The sequence below is a fragment of the Protopterus annectens genome, chromosome 9.part0 (genome assembly GCF_019279795.1).
Source record: "Protopterus annectens isolate FY-2018-M chromosome 9.part0, PAN1.0, whole genome shotgun sequence".
NCBI classification, from domain to species: Eukaryota; Metazoa; Chordata; order Ceratodontiformes; family Protopteridae; genus Protopterus; species Protopterus annectens.
The window spans coordinates 1,008,762,680-1,008,776,056 of record NC_056743.1 but is presented as its reverse complement, the minus strand read 5'-3'; the positions used below and the strand labels follow the sequence as shown (position 1 = coordinate 1,008,776,056).

The 13,377-nt window shown below is 40.3% G+C and overlaps 1 protein-coding gene across 2 annotated transcripts in view; it reads left to right on the top strand.

Annotated features, from left to right (window-relative positions):
• CCDC65 (coiled-coil domain containing 65) overlaps positions 1-13,377 on the top strand; it is a 528,526-nt gene that overhangs the window by 147,612 nt on the left and 367,537 nt on the right. The gene's annotated exons all lie outside the window — the stretch shown is intronic.

The following is a 13,377-nucleotide window of genomic DNA, read 5'->3' as shown; positions in this document are numbered from 1 at the left end:
AAAATTAGCTGGAAGACTATACTCTTTGTGTTAAAATATGGGGAAAAGGTGGTATACCATGTATGCACTTTGGCATTTTAGAAAACCTTTAAATTAAATCATTTTGTCTGTTCTGGGTACTACACAAGCATCAAAGAGAGCATCAGACAGAGACCTTATTATGTGAATTTAAGCTGAATATGGCAGGATCAGGAGAAATGTGAAATTTTAGAATCAGTTTAATTTATTTATTTTTCATTTTATTTCTTAATGGCTGTTTGAGGTTTCCAGTTTACTTGGTCCCTCAACATAAAGCATTTGTTCACACTCAGTCTTGACACTTGAATTCTGATTGTGAACCACCATTTCACATGGTTTACCTCCTGTGGGGCATTAATAAGATGAATTTTGCACACAGCTGAATATTTTCAGGGCGGTTGGGTTCTGCATTGCTGTCTTTGGCTTTCACCTAGGGAAGTCTACCAATTTCAGCTCTTTCTTTTTGGTGTGGACAGACAATAGTGCTTCAGTTTGTACGTAGCTCTTGGCCATTTACCACCATCTCTCCAATTTTTCATTAATTGAGATTACATATGAATCCCCTGTCTCCATCAGAGGCCATCTGACACTGATTAGAAGTGAAGTCTCCCCTCATGTAAGAAGCATATGTATGTCTGTAGGATACTGACTCCTCCCTGTCAGCCCTCCAAATGACAATGGTCTTGACTAGAGTCATTAGTACCAAAGACAAACTCTTTTTGTCAGTAGGCCAGCTTAAAACAAGTATTTAGTATTGGTGGAAGTAAAAAGGTGAACAAAGTAAAGGTTTTAATTACTTGTTTGTCTGTCTGTTTTTTATTCTTTTGGTAACCAACTAAGTGAAATAATCTCAACAGGACTTTTTTCATCCATAACCTGTATTCATACAGAGTTAAGGAAATAAAGCTGTTATGTGGTCAATATTCATTGCAAAGTCAGGGTAATAGTTTTCCTTTCAAGGCTGCTGTAGTCACTGCTGCAGCTGCTGCTGCTACTGAGCTGAATACCTGCTTCATTTATCTAAGTATAGCAACAAGAGCTAGGTTTATCTTCTAGGTACTTTCTTAAGAACCAAAGTAAAGCCAAGGACTGATTGTTTTCAGTTTATATGTAGTAATGCAGTGTAGTCTAAAGTCCTGACCCATGTATAAAAAATGATTCACTGATTTCAAAAACATACGTAGTCTCAAGAAAATCGTAAGCACTGAGGATAGGAGGGCAGGATAATATGGGTCTGAAGAAGTAACTGAACTAGACATAAAATTGTCAATTTGTATTGGATCGAGTGAGCCCTACCTGCTGGCATTTTTTATTCTCTGAATAAGTCCACAAAAGATGTTTTTACATGTAAACTGCGGATCAAATAAAATGGCAGGTAAATAAACTGGATTTGAACAGACTGTGAGTATGAAGTGAAAGGGCAAGAGTGGCGAAAAATCACTGGGCAAAACTGATCATGCCATGGTTTTCACATCCCAATGTGGCTCATGATATTTTTTTCTTTTAAGTATCATGGGGACAGAATTCTGGATCTACAGATAGAAGACTTTAGTTTAAGAAGCACAGAAAGAAATAGTTTGAAAGGATGGCGGGAAAATAAGATATCAGAAGAGATGAAGGTTATAACAGTCGACAAGCAAGTTAAGGAGATGAAGTCCTATAATATAAGAAGGCAAGAAGACTAATCTGATGGAATAAAGGTAAGGAATCTGTTCACTCTGCTGCTGGTGACCTGGGTTTGAATTGTCACTCTTCTTATGTGCATTAAGAAGACGTTAAAGGCTTGGGTGTTCGGTTAAGTAGTTTATTGTATACAAATACATCAGGATGGATAACAGGGACTTTAAACTTAAATGAACTATAACTAACTGACTGACTACATGCTTACATGCTCACACTCTGGCTGCTCACACAAATGGCACTCTTGCTTGCATGTGCTGACTCACTGGAAAGCTTCTTAAAGGTATATCACATACCCTGATCTACATGCTCCCTCTTTACTAAGCTGTCTCATATAAACAACAACATTTGAATAGACATGCAATTATACAGACACTAATAAAGAAAAACAGTCATGACCAAGTTGCTGTGTTTCTGGAAGTAGGTTTTAAGATGCAACCTGATCTCGTGACAAAAAGTTAGGTCTGGGTTTAGCAACAGGGACAGTCACTGAGAAATGTTCTGCTTGAGGAGTTTCATTGATTTTCTCAGGAACGGGATGCTTCTGCATCTTTACTATCTCACCTTTTTGTAAAAAAACGGAGTGGTTTGCTGGTTTTATCATAGTAAGACTTCTGGGACAAACTTTTTCAACAGTTGGGCTTTCATGGCCTTGTTGTTTGTAGCACATGGAACCAACAAATAACTATTGATTGGTAGTGTGGCTCTGGTTTGTCTCGACACAAGTCTCTGGGCACATGAACCAAGATGTTTATCATGAGGAATATTACTGAGATTTAACCAGTTTAGAAAAACATTGGTATTGTCATGGCTGGATTTCTCAACAGCTGTTTTGCACTTTGAACTACACGTTCAGCCAAGCTGTTTGATTGGGGTATTCAAGACTACTCGTAATATGAACAAAGTCCCACTCTTCTGCAAGTTTTTCTTGAACTGCTGACCAGTAAACTGTGCACCATTGTCAGAAATAACTCTGTGTAGACTACCATGGACAGAACAATGTTGCTTCAACTTAGTAATGACAGTACTAGAAGTTAGATTGGGAAGTAGGTCAGTCTCGAGCCAATTTGAATAAGAGTCTACTAACACCAAATAATGTTGACCATTCCACTCAAAGATATCTGTGGCTACTGTCGACCAAGGTAGTTCAGGAATCTGGTTTAACTAATGTGGTTCTTTCTCTTGATGTGGCTTTGTACTATTACATACTGAACAAGATGGAAGTACTTTCTCAATATCTCTTGACATAGAAGGCCAAAATACTAGACACCTCTTCCTTTTGGTAGAATCAGTTCCTGGGTGGCCACAATGCAAGATCTTAATCTACTTGTGTTGCAAGGACTTCAGAACAATCACTTTAAGACCTTTCATGATGATACCATTGTCTGACAAAATCTCATCTCTGTATGGAAAATAAGGTTGCACTTCTACTGGTAAAGAAGATTGCTTTGAAGGTCATCCTCGACTGATAAAGTGGTTGAGCTTCTGGAGAATTGGATCTGAACCTGTGTGAGTTCTAAGCTCATCAAGATGAGTGGAAGAAAAATTTCTGACTTCCATGACCTTGAAATCAAGTTGCTCATTGTCATGCTGTTCCGTGTTTGTTCTGGCGATCTGGATAAGGTATTGGCAAAATAAAGTAGTTGCCTTTTGTATAGACAAGATTGAAATTGTACTTCTGCAATTTGAGCATCATACATTGCAATCTGGCTGGAGCTGTATGCATACGCTTTCTCAAAATAGTGACTAAAGGTTGGTGGTCAGTTTAGATTTGGATAGGTCGACCATAAATATAACCATGGAACTTTGAACATGCAAACACAATTGCTAAGAGCTCTTTCTCAATCTTTGTGTATTGCATCTCAGTCTGGGTAAGCATTCTCGATGCAATAGGCTACTTGTCTACTCTTGTGAAGAATGACTGCACCTAGACCAGATTTAGAAGTATCACAAGAAAGTATAACTGGTCTGTGAACATCATAGTAACTGAGAGTTGGTGTGTTGGCAATTTTCTCTTTTAGGACATCAAATAATCTTTGGAGCTGTTCTGACCATGACCAAATTACATCTTTGTCTGTCAGCTCCACTAAGAGAGCTGAAAGTTGACTCAAATCTGAATTGAACTTGCCTAGTTACTTGACTATGCCAAAAAGACATTGAAGGGCTTGGACATTGTCTGGAGCTGGCATCTCGAGAATTGCTGTTTGCTTGGAAGGATCTGGTCGTATGCCTGAACTGATAAGCAAGTGACCAACTTAAGTAACTTCTCGTAGCCTGAATTTGTACTTCTGAGGATTCAGATTAAGATTCACCTGATGTGCTCTTACCAGAACTTTCCTGAGGTTTCTGTCATGTTTGGCTTCACCATTGTCTCCTACTAGAATATCATCTACTATAATAGCACATGGATAGCCAGAACAAAATCTTCTCCATTGCAGACTGAAAGACTTCACTGGCAGAATTTATCCCAAATGGCATTCTCGGAAATCTGTAGCTTCCAAATGGCATACTGAAAGTGGTTAGCAATGAAGATTTTTCGGTCAAGAAAAATTTGGCAAAATTAACTTTTTGTATCCAAGACAGAAAAAACAGTGGCATTTGGCATGAGGGCAGCAACCTCTTTGACTGTGTGCATTGGATGGTGAGGCCTTTTTAATGCTTTGTTCGGATCACTTGGAGCAATACATATTCTGACATCATCTGAGCTTTTCTTATGAGCTGCTACCATAGAGGATACCCATTGAGTAGGTTCTTCTACTGGACAAATTACTCCTAGCTGCAACATTCTGTCTAGTTTAGCTTTGACTATGTTCTGCATAGCTGCTGGAACTTTCTGTGCTGGTTTGATAACTGGCTGACCTCTGGGTATAACTTCTTGGAGTACACAGCTGGTAGTTTGCCTAGTTTGTCTGCAAAAATAGCATACTCAGAAAAAATAGTTTGTGCGAAATTTGAGGTGTTGTCATGTAGGCTTTCATTGTGAACTTCTTTATTAAGTGAAAGCAGTCCCATTTTCAAACTGTCTCTCTGTCTCTCTCTCTCTCTCTCTTTCGTCTTTTCCTGGTTAGGGGTCGCTCATGATTGGTAGTAGAGTTTTACGGTGTCGAGTTGCCAGCCCGGCACCCAACCTTCCACAGAAGGCACATACACGCACTCACACCTAGGGCCAATTTTAGTATGTCCAATCCACTTGCAGCATGTCTTTGGGATATGGGAGGAAACCGGAGCACCCAGCGAAACCCACACGACCACAGGAAGGACATGCAGACTCTGCACATAAGATACCCCAGCCGAAGATCGAACCAGAGAGCCTCTTGCTGTGAGGTGACAAAGCTAACCACTGCACCACGGCGGCCGTCATATTTTCAAACCCTCTCTTGTTGTATCTTTCGGCTTTTCCCGGTTAGGGGTTGCCACAGAGGAACTCCGGTCCGCTAATGACTGGCAGTAGATTTTTATGTACCGACTTGCCAGGTCTGACGCACAGTCTTCAACGAAGGTACACCCATTCATGCACGTCTTCATACAGAAGACGCTTTAGCTGAGAATCGAACAGGACAACGTCTTACTGTGAGGCGACAACGCTACCGCAGCACCACCACCGCAGTATATTTTCAAACCCTCTCTGAGGCCTAATAATGACTGCAGATGTCTCTTGACTATGAAAAACTGAAAGTCATAGCTGTTCCCAGCAGAATAACATGAAAGCACTACTGAGCCTTCAGTTTGAATCTCTTCAGCACGATAAGCAACAAGCTTTGCCCACTTTGTCAAATCAAGTTGTTCTGCAGCTTTTACTCTAGCAAATGTTTCTGCTAACATAACATTGCACTTTGAGACAGTATCTACTTGAGTTCTACAGGACTCCCATTAATCCAAACAGTACAAAAGATTTCGAACAGGACAACGTCTTACTGTGCACCACCACCGCAGTATATTTTCAAACCCTCTCTGAGGCCTAATAATGACTGCAGATGTCTCTTGACTATGAAAAACTGAAAGTCATAGCTGTTCCCAGCAGAATAACATGAAAGCACTACTGAGCCTTCAGTTTGAATCTCTTCAGCACGATAAGCAACAAGCTTTGCCCACTTTGTCAAATCAAGTTGTTCTGCAGCTTTTACTCTAGCAAATGTTTCTGCTAACATAACATTGCACTTTGAGACAGTATCTACTTGAGTTCTACAGGACTCCCATTAATCCAAACAGTACAAAAGATTTCATTCGTTGCCCACAGATCTACTGAATTAACTGGTTCACCAAGCACAGACACCATCACCATAAAAAGTAGGGTTGCAGCTTTCTAATTGATCAACTTGTCTCTTGGAATGCCCTCGTTTAGTAAAAGAATGAGCCTTCTTTGATTTACAAAACCTTTTGAGATGTTTCCACTTATTGCACGAATGACACTGCTGACAAAAGTTAAATACTTTTCTCTTTTGGGTTTGTGATTTCCACCACAGTTATGACAGTTGACTATGAAGCTGGGTAGGGGCACATGTTTTGAATTTGCTGATTCACCTTTATGCTTCACTGTGCAAACCACGTACTGTATACTATCAACATGAGCTTTGTCACTGTGCCTTCTGCAGCTATTTTCATTTGAAAGCATAGTTGTGTGCTTTTCTGTAAGCTCGTCTATCTGACAAATCTCAGTGGCCTTTATTTAATGTCAAATCACTGTCTTGAAGCAAAATCTTTCTCACTGTGTCATTTCTAATACCACACACAAGCCTGTCTTTTATCAACCCATCTCTTAATCACCAAATCTGCACGTTTTAGCCCTGTTTCTCAAGTCAGTTATATATAATCTCCCAATCTGTCACCTCTGAATATTTTTTCTATCACCATAAAATTAAAAACATGTGAAGCGTCATGATCTAAGGTTGTTATATCTTTCGGCTTTTCCCGGTTAGGGGTCGCCACAGCGGAACTCCGGTCCGCTAATGATTGGCAGTAGATTTTTATGTACCGAGTTGCCAGCCCTGACGTACAACCTTCAACGAAGTTACGCCCATTCAAGCATATCTCCACACAGAAGACGCTTTAGCTGAGAATCGAACAGGACAACGTCTTATTGTGAGGCTTTGCTAAAGCATTCTTAATATCTCTTGTTCAAATACAATAAATATGTTCTCTAATCCGTTCCTTTAGGGAACGGTTCATCTTCCCAATGTAAACTCCTTGACAGGCCTGACATGTCACTAAATACACCACATCAGTGTTATTGCAATTAGCCTGTACCTTAAACCTATGAGTATTCCCTGTACACGGATGAACAAACATGTTTGCCCTATTAATATAGGTACATAAATTATAGGTTAAACAGCGGTTTGTGCCTAAGACATCAGTGATTGCTAATGTTGTATGTTGAGTGTTTCTGTAACAAAGCTGCCTCTTCAGAGATCTCTTGTTCTTAAAAACAAAACAGGGAGAATCCCCTACCAATTCACTAATCTACTCATCCATTTGTAAGATAAACCAATTAGCTCTAATCATGTCACAAATTGTACGAATATCATAGCTATAATCTAATGGGAATGGTACTCTGCTATCCACTCTTGAATCCCCTAATAGTATCCAAACCACAATCATTTGGAGTAGAATAAGACCTATAATAGGGCTGTACTCTATTTCCCCTTGAAGCAGTGACTTCTAGACGCATCTCTTCCACCTCCTTGTGGCTATAACCCCTATTTAAAAAGTCATTCTTCAGGGTGCATAGGTTACGTTGAAACCCTGTCTCAGTAGTACTTAACCTAGAGACACGCAAGCTCTGTCCTTTGAGAATGGTATTGAAAATATACCTAGGATGCATGATATTTCTCTGTAACATCGCATTACACCAAGAGGGATTCCTATAAGGGTCTGTCTCAAAAAAGGGGCCTTCCCCTTTTCTAACTTTAACATCTAAAAAGTCGAATCTTGGGAGAACTGATAAGTAAACTTCAAAAAAGAAGTAGTAGTGTGTAAAAAAAAAATCAATACATTTGTGTAACTGATGCTGAGTCCCATCCCATAGCATGAACACATTGTCAACAAATTTCCTATATAATTTTACTCTTTGGTGAACCGAAACATATCTTGATTCCCAATACGCAAGAATGATGTTGGCGTTGCTTTGGGCACATGATGTGCCCATAGCTATGCCAATTCTATGTAGAAACAATAACCTGTCAAAAAATGGGAAGGTGGAGAGACTGTCTTTGCACAAGTATGGGGAGGTGGCCACTTATGGAGTCAGGTAGGGTGGCAGCATTAATGGGAGTAGTGATTAGTTGATTAAAGCCATGAAGGTTTGTTCTTAGACGGATTGGCAGTCAACATATTTAGTTCAATGGAAAGTTTTTTTTCATTTGAATGACATAAAGTTACTTCAATAAGAGAATTCTAATTATGCCAAGAAACTTCAGTTTTTTAAAAAAGAAATAAGTATTTCAAGACAAGAAACAAACCAAAAAAAAAAAAAAACACAGAGTAATTGGAGCCATGCACCATATGACAAAACGTTAGGATAGCAGGTATGCCAGAACATTGGTATCTATTTGAAATGTATTTACAGAGCTATGTTGAAATGAGATGAACATTAGTCCCAGTGATATAATGCTTAATATTTTTCATCAACTAAAGCAACAGATTCCAGGAACAAATAAGCTTGTGGTTATCAAGCTCTGTTCCACAACTGATATAAACCTTGCCTTTGGGCAAATGACAAACGTGAAGATTACTTAACCCAGGCTATGTTATGTCTTCCAAGATCTCTCTGTTGATTGCTGTAAAAAAGAGCATGGGGATGGTTCATATATAAGAACCTGATGGACTTTTTTTCTATTTTACTTTTTTTCTTTTTCACTTTTGTTTAATTTTTGTGTTTTATTTTGGGAGATGAATTGGGGTTATAAATAAATCCAGTAATGCGCAGTCATCTTATTTTGGTATAGCTTCTTTTTAGTTTTATGTCCTTTTCTTTTAAGTACTAAATTATGCCAGTGTATTCAGGGTCTGTCTCCATCTGCTGTTATTTTATTATTTTAACTATTATTTTATAGTTAGAATCAGTCATAAAACATAAGATAAATATTTCCAGTTAAGTGAGAAAAAAAATAGAATTCCAAGAACTCATGATTTCTAGAAGTATATTTACGAAGAAATAGACTGCATACAAGCCTTGTATATTAGTAATTCTGTAACAATTTATAAGTGATCAGCTACCAATATTTGTCTTCCGTTTTCTCCAGAAAGAAATCTGTATGTAAATGCAAAAAAAAAAAAAAAAAATTTATTTGAACATGGATAACTGACTGCATGCTGTGTCAGGACTAGCCACTCCATGGTGTAAATTGGTTGTAGGTGATTTGGTCGCGCTGACTAATGTTGACAAAAATGGCCATGAGTGGTTGAGGACCCGGTCTGCTCTGACCTATGCTAGGAACCTGTGTTAACAGTGGGAGGAGTCAATATACCTCAAGTGACCAGTATGTGCTCACCATAAAGACTAGCAGACCTGGGTCAGTAAGCCACTGGCCAGCTGGTATCAAGCCATTCAACTTGGGCTACCTTGAAAAGCTGTGTTGAGCAACCGCTAGACATAAAATAAATCAACCTGCCAAACACGAACTAAGGATTGCTACATTCAGTGTAGATTTGCTGTCAGGGTGCAACTTGGAAGTGAATGTGATTGTAAGGAAGAGGCCAGAGATCTTCTATATCTGGGTGACAACATGAAGGGCAGTGCAGCAAAGCCACCTGGCCTGCGTTCCAGAGTATACTACTCAGGGGGTGAACAGACTAGAAATAGTGTGGGAATTGTGGTGAGGGACAGACTTTAGATGACAGTAAGGGATGGCATCAAAATTTACGATAGATGCATAGCAATCAAACTCCAGTATACACATAGAGCAGTATTCATAATCTCAGCCAGTGCCCTCAGTAGGGTTGTGATAGCGATAAATGAATACATTCAGGCATCAATTGCAGTACTTACTTGATAAATCAAGACAGGGTGAGTTGGTGTTGATAATGGGGACCTGGGGTCTCATACTAGGATAGGCATAACAGTATATTACGACTGCCGGGGTCCTCATGAGCTGGGCAGCAGGAATAAAGAAGGACAGTCCATTCTATACTTCTGTCTGACAAATTGGATGATGGTGGCCAACACATGGTTCAGCAAGTGATACAGTCAGTCACAAGATCACACACAAGAGTTGCCAACATGTAACTGATAGACTTCCTCCTAGTAAGGAAAGGGCAATGGGGTAAATCAGCGATTGTAAAGTCATTCTCAATGAAACAGCCCACAGCATAAACCACTGATGGTCACATTCAGCTGCATCCAGTGATTAGAGATGGCTCTAAAGTCAACAGCTACTAGGCTGAAGACCTGGAAGTTGACTGGAGTGAAAGCAGAAGAGTACAAGAAAAGGGCTCAAGAGAAAATAGGTGGAGTTGAAGAAGAATGGCAGCATTTCAAAGCAGCATGTGTGAGGACTACAGAAGAGAGATGCATCAAAACCAGGTATGGAAATAAGATACATAAGAAAAGCTGGTGGTGGAATGCAGAAGTCCAACCAGTTATCAAAAGAACGAAGGGTTGCCAGAAAAAAATAGGACATAGAAAAGATGGCCTGGCCTAAGAAGGAATACTGGTTTGCTTTTTTTATAAACACCAATTCATGTTGTCCTGCTTTATCTAGTAGGTCCTGCAGTTGCTGTCTGAATGAACTCTTTTCCTTACAATCACAACCCTGCTGTGGGGCATAGGCTGAGATTATGAATACTGCCCTATCATTACACTGGAGTCTGATTGCCATGAGTCTGTCATTAATTCTGATGATATCCCTCACTGCCTTCTGAAGCCTCTCTCTCACCACAATTCCTACACCATTTCTAGCCTGTTTCCCACCTGAGTAGTAGAGTCTGGATCCCAAGCCAAGTGGCTTTGTTGCACTACCCTTCCATCTCATCTCTTGGATACATAGTATGTCCAGCCTCCTCCATATCATCATGTCATCCACTTCCAAGCTGCGTCCTGTCCGTGAACCTACATTAAGCGTAGCAATTCTCAGCTCATGTTTGGCAGGTTGGTTGGTTTTACATCTTGCTTTCGTTCAACAGAGCTATCCCAGGGAATCCAGGTTGGGCAACTAGACACCAGCCAACCAGTAGCTTATTGACCCAGGGCTGCTGGGCTTTATAGTGGGCACACACTGGCCAATAGGGGCACATATACCCCTCCCACCATTAGCAAGGGTCCCTGGCATGGGTCAGAGTAGGCAGGGTCCTCAACCCACTCATCACCGGTAATTACCCATGCCTATTTTTGGCGACATTAGTCAACATGACCGAATCACTTAGAACCATAGTACCATACAGACTAGTACTACTGTATGGTACAGAAACCTGGGCAGTGAAGGCAGAGCAGTTCAGGAAGCTAGAGGTGATGCAGCTGGAAGGACTGAGGTGGGTGGAAAGCTGCACGTTGTAAGACAGATGAAGAAATTAGGACTTCGGAACAGAAGCTCAGGTAGCGCCAACTGCATAAAAGGTCAAGGAGAACAGACTACGGTGGTTTGGACACATGTATAGAAAAGCAGAAGACAATCTAGTGAAAAAGATTTGGGACAGACAAGAAGAAACAAGGGTGCCCAGAAAAAAATGTATGGATTGTGTGAGAAAAGACCTATGACAGCCGGCATAACTGTCAAAAAAGGTAGGGGAATAGCATTGAATCAACAGAGATGACAACAGTTGACGTGGCACCCTGACTCCATGTAGAAAATGAGAAAAAGGAGGAGTCGATGGTTAAGCTAACCAGGTAAGTTCATTGGACAAAGGGTCTCTTTTTAGCGGTAATCTGGAAGCATTGTCTGGTTAAGTGACCTTCTCAGTCTCACATTAGGCAACTGGAGGGGGAAGGAATCAAACCCAGTACCCATAACTACAGGGGGCACTTATTAACAGCTCAGATCCTTAATCCTGTGCTGTTTCTGTCAGACAAGGGAGTTAAATAAGATCATGCTGTAATTTCAAGCCTTTCAGACATTTTAATATTTTCATAGCTAATTGATCTGTTAATCGAGGGGCAATATTTATAAAGCATGACAAAGCAGTACAATTCACCGTTCCCTGAAGTATGCTGCTGTGCTACTAAGGAATTCATATTTATGCTCATTCCTACAAGGGAAATACCATTATTACCAGGGAAAAATGCATTGGAGCTTCCTACCTACTAAGAAGATCACATGGGCAGTGACACTCCCAGGCACACATTCAGATTTGCTTTTAACTTTCTAAAGAAGAATTTGGAGGAAATGTACATGGTGATACAGCTCTCCTGGATTCCCTGACAAGTCCTACTAGCTAATCCATCTAAATATAGGTTAAGGATAACTGATGCATTATTATATGTGCAATCACTGTTGTGGTTAAACTTCTGAGATTGATTTGTGAAGCAATCTTATCCTGCTTAAATTTACGTGACTGTTACATCCTTTTACTTGCTGCATAATCACAAGAGTTCAAACAATAATACCATTCCACCAACTTTGATTCATTTAACTAAAAACAGTTTTTTTCTGTTTTGTCCCGTATTCCATTGCTGGGTGGAATTGTAGCTCTCTGTTCTCGGTTACCCCTTTCAATTAAACAGAGAAGTGATGTAACAAAAGAACAGGAATTTTACTACCTGTTATGAGCCACATTAATGAAGCATTATTAAGTTCTTCAGTTACTACTCCGTTTCAGTTGTGCCTATAACATAGGTTCATAGGTGTGTACTAGGCCAATGGCCCTAGAGCCTTTACAAGCCTAGCCCATAGAAGAGTCCTGGCATCATGCCGCCGTTAGTTCCTGGTGCATCTGTCAAGTAGAGACACTGGAGTGATCCCCAGATTGAACTTTCTATTTTCCATCCACTCATCAAGATTTCTCTTGAAAAGGGCCAGTGAGATGCTTTGCCTGACATGTATGGGAAGCCTATTCCAGAGCATGGCAGTCTCTGGGTTATGAACCTGCCCTTCCAGCATGTTCTGTTGATTGTGGTAATGAGGTTGAGGTCCCTGGAGCATGTGTTGTGGAGGGATTGGGATTTCTTTAGGTGTAACATTTCTGACAGGGCTGGGTCAGACATGGCTTTGTAAGTCAAGCAGAGATCGCCTCTTAATAGACAATATGAGACAGAGAATAGCTGGATTTTTTTGAGTCTGTCCATGTAGAGCATGTGTTTAAGGCCTAGAATCCTCTTCATGAGGTACTTTTATGGCCTTTCCAGCTGTTGCAGGTGTTTAGTGAGGTACATGCCAAATGGGGCATTGTCTCGATGACTGATCTAATGAGGGAAGAGTAGAGAGAGATGAAGACCTCTTTCTTCCTGGGTGCAAAACCCTTGGTAATGAGATGTGCCGCATAGGACAACTTTCTGGCCACAGTGGCAGTGTGGTGGTTGAAGGAGAGGTTGCTGTCAACCTGTGTCTCCAGATGTCTTATAACACCTTTAGTGTTTAGTGGGCTACCATCAATGTGGTAATTAGTAGGAACTGAGTTTTTCCCAAAGGGAATGATGACGCATTTTTTGTACATGGTAAACTTTAGAATATCTGCAATTTCTGCTCTTCTTGGTAGTATTGGTGATGACTCCAAATCACCATAAATTGAGTAAAAAAAATACATCAGCAGTAT